Source organism: Pristiophorus japonicus, chromosome 4, assembly GCF_044704955.1.
Source record: "Pristiophorus japonicus isolate sPriJap1 chromosome 4, sPriJap1.hap1, whole genome shotgun sequence".
Taxonomy (NCBI): domain Eukaryota; kingdom Metazoa; phylum Chordata; class Chondrichthyes; family Pristiophoridae; genus Pristiophorus; species Pristiophorus japonicus.
Window position 1 is genome coordinate 82477610 of NC_091980.1, and position 21413 is coordinate 82499022.

Sequence of the window (21413 nt, forward strand, 5' to 3'; positions counted from 1 at the left end):
CCCGCCCGCGGCCAAGGTTTTAGCGGCGGCGCGGACGGACCCCTTGATCAGCTCTGGCTCGGACCATTTTTCCAGGGCCAGTCGGGCTTGGTCGCAGCGACCCCGGCTCTGGGCCAAAAAGTCCCGGAGTTCCTTTGCAGGAATGAGGAGGGCCTCAGCGGCGGCCGCGAGCAGATCCACCGCCTCCCTGGCGGTGGTCTCTAGTTCTTCTCCCGCGTCCCCCACCGAGTCCCCGTCCTCCTCCAGGAGGTGGCCGCCAGCAGCCGGCCAATCGACCGCACAAGGTACGGCAAATGACCCGGCTGCTCCAACCGGCCCTGGCTCTGCCCCGATCCCACCCCCAGGATCGTCGGCAGAGGAGTCCCCACTGGGCTCTTTTAAAAATGGTGCTGGGTCGGGAAACGACAGCGGAAGGGGTTCCCCCTCCGCCCCAGGAACCGGGGAACAAGGAGAGACCCGGCCATAGGAAATCCCCAGGCTCCCCAAGTGCTCCAGCTCCAAAGTAAGGGGCGAGGGTGGGTGTTCCTCCCCCTCCCCGCTGCCACCTCCCGGCCCAGCATTAAATTTCTTAATAGTTTGTGTTTCTGCCGGGTCGAGCAAATCCCGGGGGAAGTTGGATAATAGCTGGGCGGGCTCAGGTTCGGGCTTTTCGGCCCCGCCCGCCTCAGTCCCCGGGACGCCCGGCCCGGCGGCAATGCATTCCTCCGCGGTCCCCACGCCCCCCACGACAGGCAAATCTTCCACGCCATCCCCGGGAGGCAGAGGCTGGGCAGCCTCGACTGTCTCACCCTCCCCGGGGACAGACTCCTCCCGCCTACGGCGCTGCTTGGGGGCGCTGTTGGGGGACGCGGGACACGCGGCGGGCACCGACTCCTCCGCGGAGGGATGTTGCTCCCCCTCCGCCTCGACGGAGCGGCGCCTCCTTTTGTTGCTGGAGGTGCGCTGAGGCAGGGAGACCTCCATGTCTGCCGAGACCTCCCGCTCCGCCCCCCCCTTTTCCTTTTCTTGCCCGCGCCCGGGCCCCTCTGCGGTGTTGTTCAAGGGCTCGGGCACGGGCTCAGGGCACCCCGCGCTCGCCGGTGACTGGGTTGGGCCGAGCGCGGTGGTCAAACTTTCCGGCGCACTGAGGGGACCCGCCTCTAGATGTCTCGTCTTCTTCCGCGCCTTCTTTTCGATCGGACGCTCTCCCTCCCCCCCGCCGGAGGCCGTGAAAAAAAGGCCCCCGACGATGCCCGCGCACCTACGGCTCCCGGCACGCGAACGCAACTAGGGGGAGGGGTGGCGGCGGCGCCAGCCTTGGCCGCCCTCGGTGGTTTGACGGCCTTGGAGGCGGGGCAGTTCTTACGAACATGCCCCACCTCCCTACAGGCATGGCACCGCACGCCGTCCGACGTCCAGAAGACGCGGTAGGCAGTCCCCTCGTGCACCACATTGAAATTTCCCTCCGTCGTCTCCTCCCGCGCCAGCCGGACAAAGAGCTGGCGGCGGAAGGAGAACACGTGGCGCAGGCTGTTCTCCCTGAGGCCGAGCGGTATGGGGTTGATCCCCGACCTTACCTCACCCAGTTGTTGTAGGTGAGGGAGGAGGAGCCCAGCGGGAACAAAGGGCGGGACGTTTGAAACGATGACCCTCTGCACGGTGGCCTCGAGAGGGTCCACCGGCAGGAACGTCCCGCCCACCGTGAGTCCCTTTTCGAGGGCCAGGGACACCGCCCGCTCCGACCCCAGGAAGAACACGGCCTTTCCAGACATCTTGGAGGCTGCGACAATGGCCGAGGGGCCGACTACCCCAGCCATCGCCCGCACGCACTCCTCGATGGTCATTGTGGGGTGAGTGTAGCTCTTGACCCCGTGTTTTTTTTGTAATAAGTCGAAAAGGTGGCAGGGCAGCGGGTGGCGCAGGAGGTGCCGTGGAAGCGGTTGCCACCTGCGCATATGTCCTTGCTGGCCCTGCCACCGGCGTGGATGGGGTCGCCATCACGGGGTCCCTTTAAGGGCTACACCCACCCCAAAGTCACAGGCCTTAATGGTTTTAATTGGCCTCTTGTCTAAAGACTGAGCAGAGGAGCCCTTAACGAGGCACACCTCTCCCCTAGTTGGCAATTGGGGAGGGGCCTTGCTCCCTCTGCTCAGTTGTCTCAATTGTTTTTTTTTTAAATTAATTTGGGAGAAAGGGGTCTCAGAGAGGGGAGAAACAGAGTAACAGAGAAAGAGAGAGGGGGTGGGAAGGGGGGGGAACTGCGAGGGCAGGTCTCCCCTTGCAGCTGTGGGTGGGTGCAATCCCCAGATGGCAAAACACAAATAGTCTTTGGGGTGGTCTTCAGGTGAGGGGAGAAGATGTCTTCACCTGGGGCAGCTAGAGCCAACCAGGCATACACTCCCAACGATGTTCAATGGGTGATTAAAGAAATCTTCAGCCTGGTAGCTCCAGCTATCCCAGGCTAGGCAATTCGGGGGGGGGGGGGGTTCAGTTGTGTGTGGGGCCTAGTTGTAAGCAAGGCCCCCACACACACTTTCCACACACACACACCCCCCGCGATGTTCCGGCCCTCAGTGGTCTTCTTTCCTCCCCCCACCGATATAACAAAGTCTTTTTGGGAAATGCACCCACACCCACCTGTAGAAATGGTAGAGTCTCCCTCCTTCCACACTGGATGTTTGTTGTTGGTCTTTCCCCCTCTCTCCAACTCCTTGTAGAATGGTGGTAAAGTGTTCAAAGTTTTCTGCCTTTTCCTCCTCTCCCTTTGGGTGAAAGTTGGTGGTGAAGCCCCTTCCTTCCTTCTCTTCCTGGGCTGGTCTCTGGGCTCACTCCAGGCCTTCCAGGCAGGAGCAAAAGTTGGTAGCTCCTCTCCTCACTGCAGCTCAGCTCCTACTGTGCAGGACACGCCTCCACTGCTCCACAAATCCCAAAATGTTAGTTTGCAGGTGCAGCAGGTAATCAGGAAGGCGAATGGAATGTTGGCCTTCATTGCGAGAGGGATGGAGTACAAAAGCAGGGAGGTCCTGCTGCAACTGTACAGGGTATTGGTGAGACTGCACCTGGAGTACTGCATGCAGTTTTGGTCACCTTACTTAAGGAAGGATATTCTAGCCTTGGAGGGGGTACAGAGACGATTCACTAGGCTGATTCCGGAGATGAGGGGGTTACCTTATGATGATAGATTGAGTAGACTGGGTCTTTACTCGTTGGAGTTCAGAAGGATGAGGGGTGATCTTATAGAAACATTTAAAATAATGAAAGGGATAGATAGGGTAGAGGCAGAGAGGTTGTTTTCACTGGTCAGGGAGACTAGAACTAGGGGACACAGCCTCAAAATACGGTGCAGCCAATTTAAAACCGAGTTGAGAAGGAATTTCTTCTCCCAGAGGGTTGTGAATTTGTGGAATTTTCTGCCCAAGGAAGCAGTTGAGGGTAGCTCATTGAATGTATTCAAATCACAGATAGATAGATTTTTAACCAATAAGGGAATTAAGGGTTATGGGGAGTGGGCGGGTAAGTGGAGCTGAGTCCACGGCCAGATCAGCCATGATCTATTTGAATGGAGGAGCAGGCTCGAGGGGCTAGATGGCCTACTCTTGTTCCTAATTATTATGTTCTTATGTTCAATGATTTTTCAGAAGAAGAGGGCAATTTCCCTCGATATCCGCCCATCGATTGGGGCGTTAATTCACCAGATAATTCTCATTATCCGTCCCAAACCGGGCGGAGGGCAATTCTGGCCACATAGTCTTAACAGTTACTGATCTCGAAGCTACTGCTTTATTACTAAACAGCTATTTAACCCCGGCCCCTAACTTGAAGAGAATAAAAAGCGTTGTGACCTTTACTAACCAATCAGTTGTCAGCTATCCTGTGACATCATTGTTTGTGGGTTTTTTTCAAATCGCTGCTCATCTTCCTTTTTGCTGTTGCCGCTGCTTCTGCTACCAGTGCTCCTGCTCAGGTCCACGCTCTGTCCTGGGCCTTCTCTGCCTCTCCCTTTATGCTGCTCCGACCTCCGCTGCTGGTGCTCCCACTCAGGTCCGCACTTGTTTGGAATCTATCTAAAGCTGTGTTATTTTCTGTTCTGCATGGTCCATACAGTTGTGCTCGGCTATTTGTCCAATGGAGACAAAGGAGTGTAACTCAGTTTTTTTTTCAGCTTAGATTAGCTGTGGAACTGGGAGGTTGGCCAGGTGATCTTGTAACACATATATGGTACTGCCATGGTAACCAGTTCTTTAGCAAAGCAGATAATACTGATGTCGTATAATCCAAGTAGAAATGTAATGTCAGTAAGTAATCCCAAAATAACAGAAGTTATTTTTCTCCTACCAATAGGTTCAGTCCTTTGTATTTTGTGGATTTCTTATGTTAATGAATTTACTTCCACGCTAGGTGTAGTAGAGCCAATTGCACAGGAAAGCTCACTCCATCTTGTCCCAACAATGGGGGCAAATTGCGGTCGGAGGCTTCCTTCGGATGAATGCCTCCGACCCGAATGTTGTGACAATACCTGGTGGTCGGCAGCCTTCATTCGATGCGCAGCGTACGAGGAGATCACTTCACTGTATGTAGGGAATGCTGGAGTCACGTGGGCCTGGACCACCAATCACGGTACAATATTCTCATTGATAAAAATGGGATCTCCATTTGTGCGAGATCCCATTACTATCAATGAGAAAACCCTCCTAAAACCAGAAACACAGCATAACAAATTAAAAAAAAACACCTCACCTATTTAAAATTAATTGAAATTAAATGCAATTAAATGTTTTAGAAAAAATATATATTTTTTGGAATTTTTTTAATGTGTTTTAATAGGGTTAAAATAAACTTACCTTAATGAACAGGGTTTTTAACATAAAAATGTATGATTAAATTTAATTTTTATATGTTTCAAAACTCTTAAGCGGACAAAAGAAAGCTATACACCTGCTTTTACCTGGCATAACAGTTGGAAAGACATTTGCTGGGCATGAGTTGGGTAAATAACCCAATCTCTCCCGCGCGGATGTCCTTCTCCCAGGGATGGGAGAATCTGTCAAGAGAAAGCTGAGAGATTGGAGAAGCTGGTTTTCGGCGCATGCGCATCTCTCCCCGAAAATCGGCTTTTGCGAGACCTCGCTGGGTCCGTGCGTCTGTTGTACAGACTCGGCGAGGCTGGAATTTTTGCACAATGTGTCTTAACCCTGACCTCAGCAGAACCAACCCTCCTGCACTGGTGCAGAATTTTGTACTTCCTGCGCCAATTATTCAAATGAGTTTTCTAATTTAGTGCAAAGTTGCGGGTAGATTCTGTGCTGTGGAAAGTGAGGAGAGACTGTCCAAACACATTCCATGTAGGACTCTACTGCTGGCAGAAAGAGGTTCAGTGTAATTGCTGTTAGAATGGCTATTGGTAGATTTTAGATACACTGAAATAGAAGTGTTTACACCCAATTTTCCTCTCTCAGCTGATGAGCATAACGTTAAGTGCAAGTTTGGATGGATCGAAAAAGCAGACAAGGGGATGAAAAGCATTATCGCATGCATGTCCAATCTGAAGAGATGGGAACAATTAAGAGTCACAATTCAGAAAGACTTTGGAGAGTCTCAGAAGACATCTTAACCCCAATAGCAGTCTTTGCCAAGGCAGAAGGCAAAGGAGACTAACAAGAAACAAACAAAAATGGAAAAAGGGAATCCTCAATGCAGGCATGAGTCTGCAGATGAGTGATGGAGCAACCCAACACCCCCAGTCCCCTGTTTGATGATTGTTCAAGTAATGAATTGTTCTGCATAAGCTACTCGAGAAAAGTGTTACCTTCTGTGCCAGCCTCATGCAGAGGATGCAGCCAAGTTTCAAACCATAGCTGACCAATTCTCTCACTACATATGCCAGCCCTATGCTACCTAATGTCCTTGCAGCAGAGTGCACAACTCTGCACAGCCTCTCAGACACTGAGAAGACAGGTCCCCAAATCATTGCCAGGTAAGTGTGTCAGAGCCTGCAGAAATGGTTGCTGGCATCTTGGTAGGTGAGACCAAACAGGCAATATGAACTGTTGAATGCCCTGGCATGCCTTCTATCATGTCTTGAATAAAGAGTTAGACCAGATACTGTAAGCTCAAAGTAAGGTGTGCCAGTAGTACTTTATTACAGATCTCAGAGGCCTCCTTATATATAGGTGCTCCCAAGGGATTGTGGGATCCCTTGGGACTCCAAGGGATCAGCCCTCTGGTGGTTAGAGATGGTATTTACAGGTTTACATAACAACACTACCCCGCCCCCCTCAATGTCAATATTTACAATGTGGGTCGATCTGGGGCCTTCCTTTCCCTGGTTGATCGTCTGGTTGCAAATGCTGGTTTTGGTGAGTCATTTGTTGGGCCTTCACTGGGCTGCTGTGCAGCTGGCCTTGCTGGGCTGCTGGGGGTGGTGAGTCCTGCTGGGCTGCTGCGGGTGATGGGTTCTGCTTCGTGGTCAACCGTTGGGTTGGTTGCCACTTGTGTGATTGTAGGAGGGTCGAAAAAGGTGGAGTCTATTGTGGGTTGTTCTGGATAGTCCGTAAATCTGAGTTTGGTTTGGTCCAAGTGTTTCCTGCAGGTGAGTCTATTTGAGAGTTTGACCACAAACACCCTACTCCCCTCTTTGGCCAAAACAGAAGCAGGTAGCCACTTGGGACCTTGTCCATAGTTCAACACAATACAGGATCATTTATCTCAATTTCGCATGACACATTTGCACAATCGTGATATGTATTCTGTTGAAGCCGCCTGCTCTCTACCTGTTTGTGTAGATCAGGATGTACTAACGAGAGCCTTGTCTTAAGTGCCCTTCTCATGAGCAGTTCAGTGGGAGGGACCTTAGTGAGTGAGTGGGGTCTTGTGTGGTAACTATGGAGGACTCAGGATAAGCGAGTCTGCAGTGAGCCTTCAGTTACCCATTTCAAGCTCTGCTTGATTGTTTGAACTGCTTGTTCTGCCTGACCATTGGACGCTGGTTTAAACGGGGTGGATGTGACATGTTGAACTCCTTGAGCTTGGCACTGGTAAAGCACAGCCCATTGTCACTTACAAGGACATCAGGCAGGCCGTGCGTGGCAAACATGGCCCGTAGGCTTTCAATGGTGGCAGCGGACGTGCTTGCCAACATTATCACACATTCAATCCATTGGGAGTACGCATCTGCAACCACTAAGAACATTTTTCCCAAGAATGGGCCTGCACGGTTTGGAAGGTCAGGACCATAAACTTAGTGGTGCCTCCCTGGGTGCAGTGCTTAACTGTGAACATGTATTACATTTGTGCACACAGGACTCTAAGTCTGCATTGATACCGGGCCACCACACGTGGGATCTGGCTATCGCTTTCATCATTTCAATGCCTGGGTGGGTGCTATGGAGATCACTGATGAAAGTGTCCCTGCCCTTTTTTGGCAGCACTACCCGATTACCCTGTATAGACATTTCATCTTTGCGCCGCTGGTACGACTTTATTTCCTCCTGTATCTCGAATGGAACACGAGACCAACTCCCATGGAGCACACAGTTTTTTTATTAAGGACAGTAAGAGGTCTTGGCTCGTCCAGGTTCTAATCTGTTGGGTGGTAACAGGTGATTGCTCACTCTTGAATGCTTCCATTACTATGACTAAATCTGCGGGCTGTGTCATCTCCACCCTTGTGGTGGGCAATGGCAGCCTACTGAGAGCATCGGCACAGTTTTCTGTGCCTGGCCTGTGGCGGATGGCGTAGTTGTATGCAGACAACGTGAGCGCCCATCTCTGATTGCGGGCCGATGCATTCGTATTTATCCGCTTGCTTTCAGAAAAGCGGGATATAAGCGGCTTATGGTCGGTTTCCAATTCAAATTTGAGACTGAACAGATATTAATGCATTTTCTTTATCCCATAAACACATGCTAACGGTTCTTTTCCAATCATATGTAGGCCGTCTTGGCCTTAGACAGACTTCTGGATGCATAAGCAACCAGTTGCATTTTCCCAAATTCATTAGCTTGTTGCAATACACACCCGACCCCATATGACAACGCATCACATGCTAGTACCAAACGTTTACATGGATCGTACAACACAATAATTTGTTTGAACATAACAGCTTCCTAGCTTTCTCATAGGCATTTTCTTGGCTTTTACCCCATACCAATTCATCTTTATGCAGTAAAGAGTGCAGGGGTTCTAACAATGTGCTAAGACCCAGTAAGAAGTTACCAAAATAGTTCAGGAATCCTAGAAAAGACCACAGCTCCGTCACGTTCTGTGGTCTCGGTGCGTTCTTGATTGCCTTCATCTTCGAATCGGTGGTCCTGATGCCATCCGCCATGATTCTTCTCCCCAGGAACTCCATTTCAGGCATCAGGAAAACGTACTTCGAGCATTTTAGCCTGAGCCCCACATGATTAAGCCGACTAAGAACCTCCTCCAGGTTCTGCAGGTGCTCGACGGTGTCCCAACCTGTAACCAAGATGTCGTCCTGGAAGACCACGGTGCACGGGACTGATTTCAGCAAGCTTTCCATGTTCCTCTGGAATATCGCCGCAGCTGATCAAATCCCATTCAGGCATCTGTTGTAAATGAAGAGACCTTTGTGCGTGTTGATACAGTTGAGGCTTTCGATGATTCCTCCAGCTCCTACGTCATGCAAGCCGAGGTCAAGTCCTGCTTCATGAAGGTTTTCACTCCCGCCAGCGTCGCACATAAGTCGTCTGCCTTCGGTAGCTGGTATTGATCCTGCAGTGAGAAACGATTGATAGTTATTTTATAATCACCACAGATTCTGACGGTGCCGTCTCCCTTAAGGACTGGAACAATTGGACTGGCCTGCTCATTGAATTCGATTGGTGAAATTATGCCCTTTCGTTGCAGCCTGCTCAGTTCGATCTCCACCCTCTCTCTCATCATGTAAGGTACTGCTCTCGCCTTGTGATGGATGGGTCGCAATCTGGAATCAAATAGATCTGCACTTTTGCTCCTTGGAACTTCTCGATGCATGGTTCGAACAGCGAGGGGAACTTGTTTAGGACCTGGGCACATGAGGTGTCGTCGACGGACGTCGTCCCAGTTCCAGCGTATTTTTCCTAGCCAGCTCCTGCTGAACAGCGTGGGGCCATTGCCCGGTACCACCCAGAGTGGTAACTCGTGCACCGCTCCATCGTCGGAGACCTTTACGGCAGCATTGCTGATTATGGGAATCAGTTCCTTTGTGTATGTTCTCAGTTTAGTATGAATGGGAGTCAGGACTGGCCTTGAGGCTTTGCTGCACCACAATTTATCGAAAGTCTTTTTGCTCATTATGCACTGGCTTACGCCCGTGTCCAGCTCCATGGACACTGGGAGACCATTTAATTCAACCTTCAGCATTATCGGGGTAAACTTTGTGGTAAATGTGTGCACCCAATATACCGCTGCCTTCTCTGTCTGAGGCTCTGGTTCATCGTGATCCAGCGTGGGTCTGTCCTCTGCAATATGGTGGTTTGCAGGGTTTGCAGCTCGCCTGCACATACGATGGCGGTGTCCCATTGTTCCACAGCCGTTGCAAACGTATCCTTTGAAGCGGCATGAATGGAAACAATGATCACCCCCGCAACGCCAACAAGGTATTAAAGGCCTTGTATTCATCACCCTTGATGGTGGACTCTGAGTCATCTGCGGACGTGCAGCTGCAGGCGTGTAAGTCCTGCCCTGTACATTTCGATTTGAAAACAACATTAATTTGTTCACAGTATGTGCAGCAGCAATTGTGTGCTGAGAAATTTGTTTGGCATTGTCACTGGTGGTGATAAACGCCTGGGCTATTGCTATGGCTTTACTCAAGGTTGGGGTCTCTACAGTCAAAAATTTGCAAAGTATTACTTCATGGCCAATGCCAAGTACAAAGAAGTCTCTGAGCATATGCTCCAAGTGTCCTTCAAATTCACAATGTCCTGCAAGGTGCCTTAGCTCGGTTTTTCAGCTCGCCACTTCCTGGCCTTCGGACTTCTTGTACGTGTAGAACCGATACCTCGCCATCAGAACGTTTTCCTTTGGGTTTAGATGCTACCGAACCAGTGTGCACAACTCATCGTATGATTTGTCTGTGGGTTTCGCTGGAGCGAGCAGATTTTTCATGAGGCCATATGTTGGTGCTCCGTAAACGGTGAGGAGGATCGCCCTTCATTTGACAGCGTTCACTTCTCCTTCCAGCTCGTTGGCCACGAAGTATTGGTTGAGTCGCTCCACGAAGGTTTCCCAATCATCTCTCTCCGAAAATTTCTCCAGGTGCCCATGGTTCTCTGCATTGTTGCGGTGGGGTTCGTCATTTGTATCTCGTCGCCAGTTGTTATGTCTTGAATAAAGAGTTAGACCAGATTCTGCAAGCTCAAAGTAAGGTGTGACGATAGTCCTTTTATTACAGATCTCAGAGTGCTCCCAAGGGATTGTGGGATCCCTTGGGACTCCAGGGGATAAGCCCTCTGGTAGTTAGACATGGTATTTACAGGTTTACATACATAACATCTTCTCTCATGCAATGCCACTGAGAGCATGGCATGCTGTGACTGGGAGGCTTCCTGGAAGCCGTCAATATTACAGTTCGTCAGGCATTTTTTTTTAAGTGATGCTATCTTCTTCATCTTCTTAAGCAGTCCCCCGGAGTTGAGGATGACTTGCTTCCATACTAAAATGAGTTTTAAGGTGACCGGTGAGACCAATGCGGGATCTACAGTCTGTCACAGGTGGGGCAGATGGTGGTTGCAGGGACGGGTGCGTGGGGTGCTTGATTTGTTGTACACTCCTTCCGCTGTTTGTACTTGGCTTCCACGTGCTCCCGGTGAAGAGACTCAAAGTGCTCAGCGCCATCTCGGATGCTTCTCCATTTTGAGCGGTCTTGGGCCAGGGATTTCCAAGAGTCGGTGAAGAAGTTACATTTTTTCAAGGAGGCTTTGAGGGTGTCCTTGAAGCATTTTCTCTGCCTTCCTGGGGCTCGCCTGCCATGACGTAGTTTGGAATAGAGTGCTTGTTTCAGGAGTCTAGTATCAGGTATGAGGACAATGTGATCCATCCATTGAAGCTGATTGAGCGTGGTCAATGCCTCGATGCTGGGGATGTTGGCCTGCGAGAGAATACTATTCTGCCAATGAATTTGCAGTACTTTGCAGAGGCAGCTGTTATATATGTGGACTTGTATTTACTCTGTATAGCCACCAGAGGATTCATCCCGTGGAGTCCCAAGGGGTCCCATAATCCCTTGGGAGCACAGGTATTTAAGGAGGCTTCACAGGTTGAGAGGCACTCTGGAGACCTGCAATAAAAGACTACGGTCGCACTTTACTTTGAGCTCACAGCGTTCAGTCTGACTCTTTCTCCATACATTACAGCAGCATTGCTAGTACTTCTCCAGTGCTTTGAGGTGCCTACTGTACATAGTCATTTCTCTGAAGCATATAAGAGGCTGGGTATCACTACTGCTATGTAGACTATGAGCTTGATGCCGGGTTTGAGATCCTGGTCTTCAAAAACTCTTTCCCTCAGGCGGACAAATCCAGAGGTCTGCTGGCACATCTCCCTTGGAAAAGTAGCCTCCACCAACACTACATTTGCCAAAACAACAACAACTTGCATTTATATAGCATCTTTAATGTAGCAAAATGTCCCAAGGCACAAAGTCATTTCAACTGTCTCTGCAGGTCCAGGATTGGCAACACAGACAGCATAGAGCATCTCGCATACAGCTTGACATGTCAGGCAAGGAAGTCCCCATTGAGAAACAAGTAGCAATACTCATGAAAAGTCTAAAACATTTACATCAATTGATACAAAGGCACATGAGAACTTAAACATCAAGAATGAAAATAAAGTTAATAAAATTGATTAAGCAATGCTAAAATTACATTTACTTTTACGTTGCTGTTTTTTCCATGACCTCCTAATTGTGCACTGCCATTTTACAATCATAAATGCCTATTTGCAGTGAGCAGTCTTTACATGCCAGAATTGCAGAGACTGATGTGTAGGCCGGACATCTCCCCAAATTATTAAAATGAAGCGATATCCGATTGAGTCGGGAGCTTCTAACGCTGCTGGTCCAACCTATTGGAAAATTGATTGGGGCGCTAACCAGGAGCGGGGGAATTTGGCGAGTTTCCTGCATCCGGCCATACCAATACTACCTGAAGATTAGGATGGTAACAGAGAAAAATCTTCCACCTAAATCCCAGATGTGAAGAGACTTGTGTGCAAATTCATTACATGCAGAGCAGGCAGATTATGACGTCAATCAGTGTGCAGTGCTGATTTGATGCCAGCGCAGCCTTTTTCAAATGTCACGCTCCAGCCTACGGCCTGTTTTAACCTCGCCCAAGGTTATTACGTTAAATGGCATGAAGGACCCCCCCCCCCCCCCGGACCACCAGCAATATTCAAAGGGATCATGAATTACTTACAAGTTAGTTGTTGGATTATTTCTTCTGGCTGCTGGTGCAATTGTTTATATTTTTGGAGCTTTCCTATACTTGTTTAAAGTGTCAATTGTCTACAGGGAGTGGTGTGGCTGATGCTGAAATACTTTTTTGTTGATTTAAAAACTTGAACTGAAATAAGTTGCTTCCTGACATTGCCTGGTAGGCCTTCCTCTTGGAATTGAGTATGATTGAGAGAATGAAGAGAGTCCTCGCAGAGCAGGACAAGCTGCTGGAAGAGGGAAGAGGAGGAGGGGAGAGGGCTCTCAGCAGGAGACCATACCCACCGAGGGTTTTTAGGGAGCAATTCTCTTGCCTTAACTTCAGCGAGGGCCAAGGTCTGAGACGACTTTGCTTCATTAAAGATGTCTTAGCTGAAATCTGCTAACTACTGCGACCACAACTGCAACGTCAAAGCAGGGGACGGACCCCATTGTCTGTGGCTGTCAAGGTGACTCCCTCCAGGCTGCTGCTGGAGATATAAGCAAAAACTCGCATCTGCATAAGGGAGGTCTCTGAGGCTCTCTATATGCTTAGAGACATCTTCATCTCATTATCTCTTGCCAGAGACAAGCAGGCGAGTGAGCACGAGAGTTTGCACGGATTTCAGGCTTCCCCATGGTGCCATTGACTGCATGCACATTGCTTTGCATGCACCTCATGTCAATTCTACCATTTTCCTGAACTGAAAGGGATTCTACTCCCTCACTGTGTAGTTGGTTTCCAACCACTGGCAGCTCATCATGCAGGTGAATGCTCGTTATCCTGGCAGTAGTCACGATTCCTTCATTCAGCGGCAGTCCTCTGTGCCACCTGTATCTGAACCACCATGGCAAGTCAAAGGCTGGCTACTGGGCAACAAGGCTTATCCACATGACATGGCTCATGACTCCAGTCTGGAACTCACACACACATACACAGCAGGCATACAATGAGAGTTATGCTGCCACTAGAAACATTATAGAGCACCCCATTGGCGTCCTCAAGCACTGTTTCTGTTGTCTGGAGCTCTGAGAGGAGCCCTGCAGTACTCAGTTGAGCAGGTATCAAGATTTGTGGTAGAATGCTGCATGCTGCACAACCTGGCCTTTGTGAGGGAACAGGCCGTGCCACCACCTATCAGCCGAGAAACTGAAGAGGAAAAGGAAGAGGAAAAGTAGGAGGAAGAGAAGGAGGAAAAGTGAGATGGGGAGGAGGAAGAGGAAGAGGAGGAGGAGGAAGAACAGGAAAATGAAGAGAAGAGGAAAAGGAGGAGGAGGAGGAGGAAGAGGAGGAGTAAGAGGAAAAGGGAGAAGAGGAGGAGGAGTAAGAGTAAGACGACGATGACAATGACGGAGACCCCTTCGTGCCCGGGCTCTACATGATGAAATAATTAATGAGTGATACCAGCAACTTCAACTACACCTCCCCATTCACCAACAGTCCTACGCTCCTTCCTCTTCCTCCATCATTGACTGTCATATCTTCTGCTTTCTGACAACAAAAAATAAAAACCAGCAGAAAATGCACATTGTAATTCAATTTATAAATTGAATTATGATATAATGCCTGTGATCTTGTAATGTTTGTAGTTCGACACTGTGGCTGTGGACGTATTGTGTACTGCAACTAGTTAATAATTAAACAGAACCAGGCATGTTCTGGAGGTTTCCGACATGTTAGAAAGCTGTGTGCTGTCCACAGCCACAGTGTCGAACTACAAACATTACAAGATCACAGGCATTATATCATCATTCAATTTATAAATTGAATTACAATTTGCATTTTCTGCTGGTTTTTATTTTTTGTTGTCAGAAAGCAGAAGATATGACAGTCAATGATGGAGGAAGAGGAAGGAGCGTAGGACTGTTGGTGAATGGGGAGGTGTAGTTGAAGTTGCTGGTATCACTCATTAATTATTTCATCATGTGAATATATCACATTTGGCGATGAGATGGGATTTTTCAGATGATTTAAAGCTGAAATTTTGTTGATGAGGGATTCAGCCAGCCGACAGAGACTTTAGAAGCTTCTGTCTTTGGAAAAAGCTACAAAATCCGAGGTAAAATACAGCACACTGTGTGAACAGCTAGAAATTAAAATGGCAGCACCCGCAGGTGTAATGGGACACTTGGGTGAATATAGACACGACCGGGAACGTTTTAAAGCATATGTGGATTGGCTAGAAGTGTATTTCACTGCAAATAACATAATCGAAGTTCCAGACAATGCAGTCCAGAATCAGGTGATATTGGAACGTAAGAGAGCAATCTTCTTATCAGAGGTAGGTCCGGCATTGTATGAAACGCTGATAAATCTGCTTGTGCCTGACGAGCCAAAGGACACAACACTTAAAGAGATTTTAATGAAGCTGGAGCAGCACGATAACCCCAAGCCATTAGAAATTGCTGAAAGCTATCGTTTCGGTATATGAAATCAAAAGACTGATTAAAGTATTAGTGATTACAGTATCAGTGATTACATTGTAGCATTAAAAAAAAAGCTATCTGTTCACTGCAATTTCAGAAACTTTGAAAACAGAGCATTGCGGGATCGTTTTGTCTGTGGGTGAAAAATGTTGCGATCAAAAGGAAGTTATTGACGACGGATGACTTGACTTTTGAGCTTGCTTGTCAGACAACGAGGTCAATGGGCATGGCCGAACAATATTCCTGAGAATTTCATAATAATTATGGTCGTCAATCAACCGAGGTAAATCACTTCAGGTTCAAAGTAAAAGGCGGTGGGGGCCGAAAGTCTCAGAAACTGGAAATTCTAACAGAGCGTCGAAGTCATGCTATTGGTGCCTGGGACAACACATTGTTCAAGTTGTCCATATGTGAAAGCAGAGTGTTTCTTCTGCAGAAAGACTGGGCATTTTGCGAAGGCATGCGAAATGAAGGGTAAACCAGCTTTCAAAACTGTGAGTCCAGCGTTCAAAGCTATGAGTAGAAATCCCCAGAGACGACATAGCATGGAAGGACAACAACAGGTTGAGGAGATGTTAGAGTTAGATGTAATCAGGAGCACTAGGTTAACGGACGGCGATTCAGAGAGTATCAAAATCCCCATAGATGTTGCGGGATTCAAGATACCAATGGAAATCGACAGGGGTGCATCCACGAGTGTAGTACCGGAGTCGCTATACCTTGACAAATTGCATGATTTCCAATTAGAGAAATCCACGATGGAGCTGCGAGGATACTCACGAGAGAAAATTCCTGTGGTAGATCGTATCACCGTACAGGTGAAATATAAGGATCAATTTCAGAACTTGCCTCTAATCGTAGTGAAAGGAGACAAGCCTGCTTTACTAGGAAGAAATTGGTTGAGATCACTGAAGCTGGATTGGAGTGAGATTTTCCTTGTGGAAGCGAGATTTGCATCAACGGATGATACCAAAAAGTATCCGAAGGCGTTCTGCGAAACGAGCAGTCCGATCCAAGGCTTCGAGGCGAGTGTCAGGGAACAGAAGGAAGCTAGATCAGTTTAATACAAGCCACGTTCCGTACCATATGCACTGAAGGAGAAAGTTGAGCAAGCACTCAAAAGACTCGAGACTGAGAACATTATTTGTAAGATAGATCGATGTATTTGGGCTACACCCATTGTTGTTGGACCTAAGTCTGATGGTAAGGTAAGATTGTGTGGTGATTATAAAGTAACCGTAAACCAGGTTCTAGAGGATAATGTCTCCAATATATTGCCGAATATAGAAGATTTGTTCACAACACTGACAGGTGGTCAGATTTTCTCAAAACTGGATCTTACGAATGCCTACTTACAGCTTGAACTAGATGAGGAGTCCAAGTCATGTTTGACTATAAATACTCATCTAGGCCTATATCAATTTAATAGGCTACCGTTTGGAGAGTCTTCTGCCCCGGCCATATTCCAAGGGGTGATGAACCAGATTTTGCAAGGTATTGAAGGGATAGTATATTATTTAGATGACATACTAATTTCAGCACCAAATAAGCAAATTCATAATAACATATTGAATGAAGTCCTCAAACGGCTAGAGAAGCACAGAGTATGAGTATCTGCTCGTAAGTGTGAGTTATTTAAAACTCAGTGGAGTACTTAGGGTACAGAGTAGACAAAGATGGTTTACATCCAACCATGGGAAAGCTGGATGCAATCAAAAATGCGCCCACTCCCAGGAATGTCACTGAACTTCATTCATTCTTGGGTCTTTTGAACTATTATGGGAAGTTCCTATCAAATTTGGCTACAGTATTACATCCACTGAATGAACTTTTGAAAAAACAGATCCATTGGAAGTGGTCAAAAGAATGCGATACAGCATTCAAGGAGTGTAAAAGCAAATTGGTAGAGAGCACCATGTTAGTTCACTATGACTTATCTAAGGAGATTAAGCTAGCATGTGATGCCTCTGCATATGAAGTTGGGGCAGTGATCTCTCATGTATCACGTAGTGGGGAGGAGCGACCAATTGCTTTTGCTTCACGCATTCTCAGTGCCAGTGAAAGTAATTGTGCGCAAATTGACAGAGAAGCTTTGGCATTGATTTTTGGGGTCAAGAAGTTCCATAAATACTTGTATGGTCGTAAGTTTACCATCGTTACGGACCATAAGCCCTTAAAAGCAATCCTCGATCCAAAGTCCCCAGTTCCAACATTAGCTGCAGCCCGAATGCAGAGATGGGCTTTGATTTTGTCAGCAAATACATATGATATAGAATACAGACGATCAGCTGATCAGAGTAATGCTGATGCAATGTCTAGATTGCCTTCCTCATCACAAGTTACACCCGATAGGGAAGAAGTGTTTTTTTTTCATACATTGATGAACTGCCAGTCACAGCTGAAGAGATTGGTAGAGCAATCAAACATGACCCAGTGATGCCAAAGGTGTATGATTATATTGCAAATGGATGGCCAAACCAGGTATCAGACAAACATATTCATCCATTCCTCATTCGTAGGAATGAATTATCAGTTGATAAAGATTGTATCATGTGGGGTGCAAGAGTGGTTATACCAAATAAATTCAGGTTCAAATTATTAGGAGGCCTCCATGACCAGCACCTGGGAATGTGTTTGACCAAGAGTTTTGCATGAAGTTAGTTATGGTGGCCAGGTCTTGATAAAGATATAGAGTACATCGTGAGTCAATGTACGACGTGTCATTCGGTAAGCAAGCAACCACCACCAGTACCATTACAGCCATGGAAATGGCCTCCCAGGGTGTGGCAAAGGCTACATATTGATTTTGCTGAGTTAGAAGGACAACAATTGCTCATTGTGATTGATAGCCATTCGAAATGGGTTGAGGTGTTTCCAATGTGGAAAATAACAAGTAAAAATTGGACATTTTGCAAAGTTTATTTTCGTCATTTGGCCTCCCAGAAGAAATTGTTTTGGATAATGGACCACAATTTTGTTCCGAAGAATTTGCACAATTCACGAGCAAAAATGGTGTGGAACACACCAAGGTTTTACCATACCATCCTGCTTCAAATGGTGCAGCAGAGTGCAATGTAGAAATTGTAAAACGTGCCCTCATAAAACAAATGTTAGATCCAAATCCAAGGAAACGACAGCTGTCATTGGATCACAAATTGGCTAATTTTTTTGATTACATATCGTAATACTCCTCACACAACTACTGGTAAAACACCAGCAGAATTGTTTCTCAAACGACAGCCACGAACCAGATTCTCGTTGTTCAAACCAAATTTGGCACAGTCCGTAGAAGAGACACAATTATGACAGAAAGAGAATCATGATAGAGGTAGAGTAAAAGAGAGAAGTGTGAAATTAAACCAGAAGGTGAGAGTGAAGAACCATCACCATAAATGGGTAAAGTGGTTACTAGGAAGAGTGGTGAAGATATGTGGTCCTCGCACATATTTGATCAAGGTGTTTGATAATGGACAGGTTAGGTTTGTTCATATTGATCATATTTTACCTACAGACATGGAAGGAGTTGAAGGTGAGAATGATTCAATTATGTCTGACTCATCAGATAGTTTTGATACACCAGTAGCATATCCTACATCTAATGTACTGGAAACAAATTCAAGAAAAAATCAGAATGTAAGTCTGAGTCCAAGTCAGGAAAACAAACAGCCTGAAGTTAGAGTGAGTTCAAATGAAAATCAAGGAAATTCCATGCAGGAAAACGTTCCTCAGGATGAGCTTCGAATGAGTTTAGATTCAATGCAATGTTTGGAAGGTTCTGTTCAAAAGCGAAGGTATCCTCTTTGAAACAGAAAACAAGTGGTTAAGTTAAATTTGTAAATATGGAAAAAAAAATAAGTCTATATCCTGTGTTATGTATAAACATGCAAGTTATGTATGATATAATAACTTCTTCATTAAGGAGGGAGAAGTGTAATGTCTGTGAGCTTGTAATGTCTGTAGCTCCACACTGTGGATGTGGACGTATTGTGTACTGCAACTACAGAGTTAATAATTAAACAGAACCAGGCATGTTCTGGAGGCTTCCGACAAAGCTGCCTGCCATGTTAGAAAGCTGTGTGTGCTGTGCTCTGTGAATGTATCACACATGACAATGCATACAAAAATAAACTAATCACCCTTGTGCCTTTCCTAGTGCTCCTGTGGCTGGAGCATGAGTTGTGGAGGGCTGCTGACAATGAATCGAGGAGACTGGAATGTCTTGGAGGGTGACCTCGAACAGCTCTGGGCCTAGAAGGCTCAGCTCCAGACTGCACCATTTTGGCCTGGGCTGCAGCAGTCTGGGGTGGCTGACTGACAGACAACAGCAAGGGCACTGGTGGAGCAGCAGGAATACTGTCATCCTGAGAGAGTACAGCAGGTTCCTGTATGATGGAGTCACTGCCACTCTCCCAGGGCAGCACCTCAGCAATCCTACTGATCTGCTGGATAGATGGCCTGCTGTAATGCCCTGGAAGCCTCTTTGAACAGGGGTATCCAGAGCTATGGTGGCAGCAGTCTGAGCTTCCACTGCAGCACTCACCCTGATGGAAGCTGTCTGTGCTACAATGCAAGCTGTGATATCGGCCATCAGACGATGCATCATGGCAGATTCCTGACCTGTGGTTCAGTTCTTGCATACCTGAAATGAAAAAGGGACAAGGGCTGGGTTGCAGTGAGGGGAGAAAGTAAGAAGTGCGTGCTTAAACCAGCTGCAGCTTCTAAATCAGAAGAGAGTGAAGGATGAGGTAGAAGTGGGATGAGAGAAGGAGAATTAGGTATGCAGATACCTTCATCATCGATCCCTCCAGTCCCACCAGTGGCCATGGCCTCAGTGATGCCCCTTCCCATGATGCCTAGCACAGTCTCCTTCATGGGGATTAAAACATTCAGGCGCGCTGGTCCTCCTCCAGTTCTTTGTTGCTGCTTGCTGTTAGGTGGATGATAGGGGTGGAGTGAATTGAGCAGTGGATGAAGATAGTGGTGAAGTTGGTAGGATATGCCATTTGAAGATGAAGTCACTGACCTTGACAACTCTGGTCAGATCATTAAACCTCTTCCTGTACTGCATCCATGTTCTTGGAGCAACACACTAGCATTAATCTCCACCGTTACTTCTTCCCACTGCCTCCTGAGCATCTGTGTGGAGGGCCTCCTGCCAACAAGATAAAGGAAGTCTCTCCTTCTCTCCTGCTGCGCCACCATCTCCTGCAAGAAACAGGGCAATGTGTAAGTGACTGTTCTGCAATATGTTTGAGTGGTGTGGCTGTCGTGGTTGAATCACTGCCAGTGTGTGTGAGCTGTGAGTTGTGGGTGTGAGGCTTGCAGCATTGCTAAGTGTGTGACATTGAAATAAAGCATATGAATTAAAGGGTTGAATACTGATTAATGGAGATTGTTGAGAGGTGGGTGATGGGAGTGTAGTGAATTGAGCAGTGGTACAATTGGTAGGATATGCCATTTAAAGATTAACTCACTGACCTTGAAAAATCGTGTCAGATCATGAAACCTTTACCTATACTGCATCCATGTTTTTGGAGCAACACTCCAAACATCCACCGCTACTTCTCCCCACTGCCTCCTGAGCATTTGTCTGGAGGGCATTCTGCCTACTCTGCAGATAAAGGAAGTCTCTCCTTCTCTCCATGTCTTCCACCAAGATCACCAGAGCAGTGACAAAGAACTTTGGTGCATGCTCTCTCATATGTTCAGCCATTGCTCAAAGTATCAGAGCAAACATTCAGTTTTCAAATGACTTCCACCACTTATTGCAGCCATAATGCACCTCCCCTTTAAGAGGTGCCGGTTGCTTTTAAGTAGTGCTAGCCACTCGCGGTACCCCTCCTGATGCATACAGCCAATGATCAGTCTGGGGCGCGCTGGCTGCACACAGCAATCATGTAATGCAGGAGGGAGCGCAATTTACCGCGCTGCCTGCAATGCAATGAACAGGCGCGGGTTATCGGCACTGCGAGCCCCGCCTGTTTTCGGAGGTTCACCAATTTCTCCTCCAGTAATTCTGAGGTACTCTAGGATTTAAGTAAACATGGTTTATTGGTACTTCTGCACTGTGTGTTTCTATGAGCTGGCTACTCGTAGAAATCAGCTTGTTATAATTCATTTGAAGCTGATCTCATTAATGCTGAGAGATTCTTCAGTGAAAATATGCTGCCAGATGAATTATGGAATGAAGACTGTGTTATTAACAATTTTCTCTCACTGCATAAGTACTGCATTAGTGATACAAAAAAGACAGACCTGCTTGAACTGAATCTACATTCTCACTAATTAAGACTGTAAGTCTCAGGGGTTGAAATTGCCCCCCTTCTTAAACTCAATTATCGCCTTTGAGAGGGCCGGGAGTGACGGGAACGGGTTTCCGCGCCATCAGTGCTGCTGCCAATTGGGCAAGCAGTGACCCCACACCGACTAGCGGCAACCCCCTTTTCCGACCACCACGGGAAATTGACTGGCAGGAGCTGTGCCACTGTCAGAGGGTGCCACTGACAGCTTTCCCAGGCAGGAATCTCTGTGTGCCTGGACGGCGCACTCGCCCTTAAAGGGGAGGGCGTGCTGCCGGCGCCTCCATTTA

General features: G+C 47.4%; 1 long non-coding RNA gene across 1 annotated transcript in view; it reads left to right on the forward strand.

The window, feature by feature from the left end:
* The first annotated feature begins 3899 nt into the window (after positions 1–3899).
* Positions 3900–21413, forward strand: part of LOC139262100 (uncharacterized) — a 48434-nt gene continuing 30920 nt past the window's right edge. The window contains exon 1 of the long non-coding RNA XR_011592893.1: positions 3900–4020. This is a non-coding gene — a long non-coding RNA (uncharacterized lncRNA). The remainder of the gene's footprint in view (positions 4021–21413) is intronic.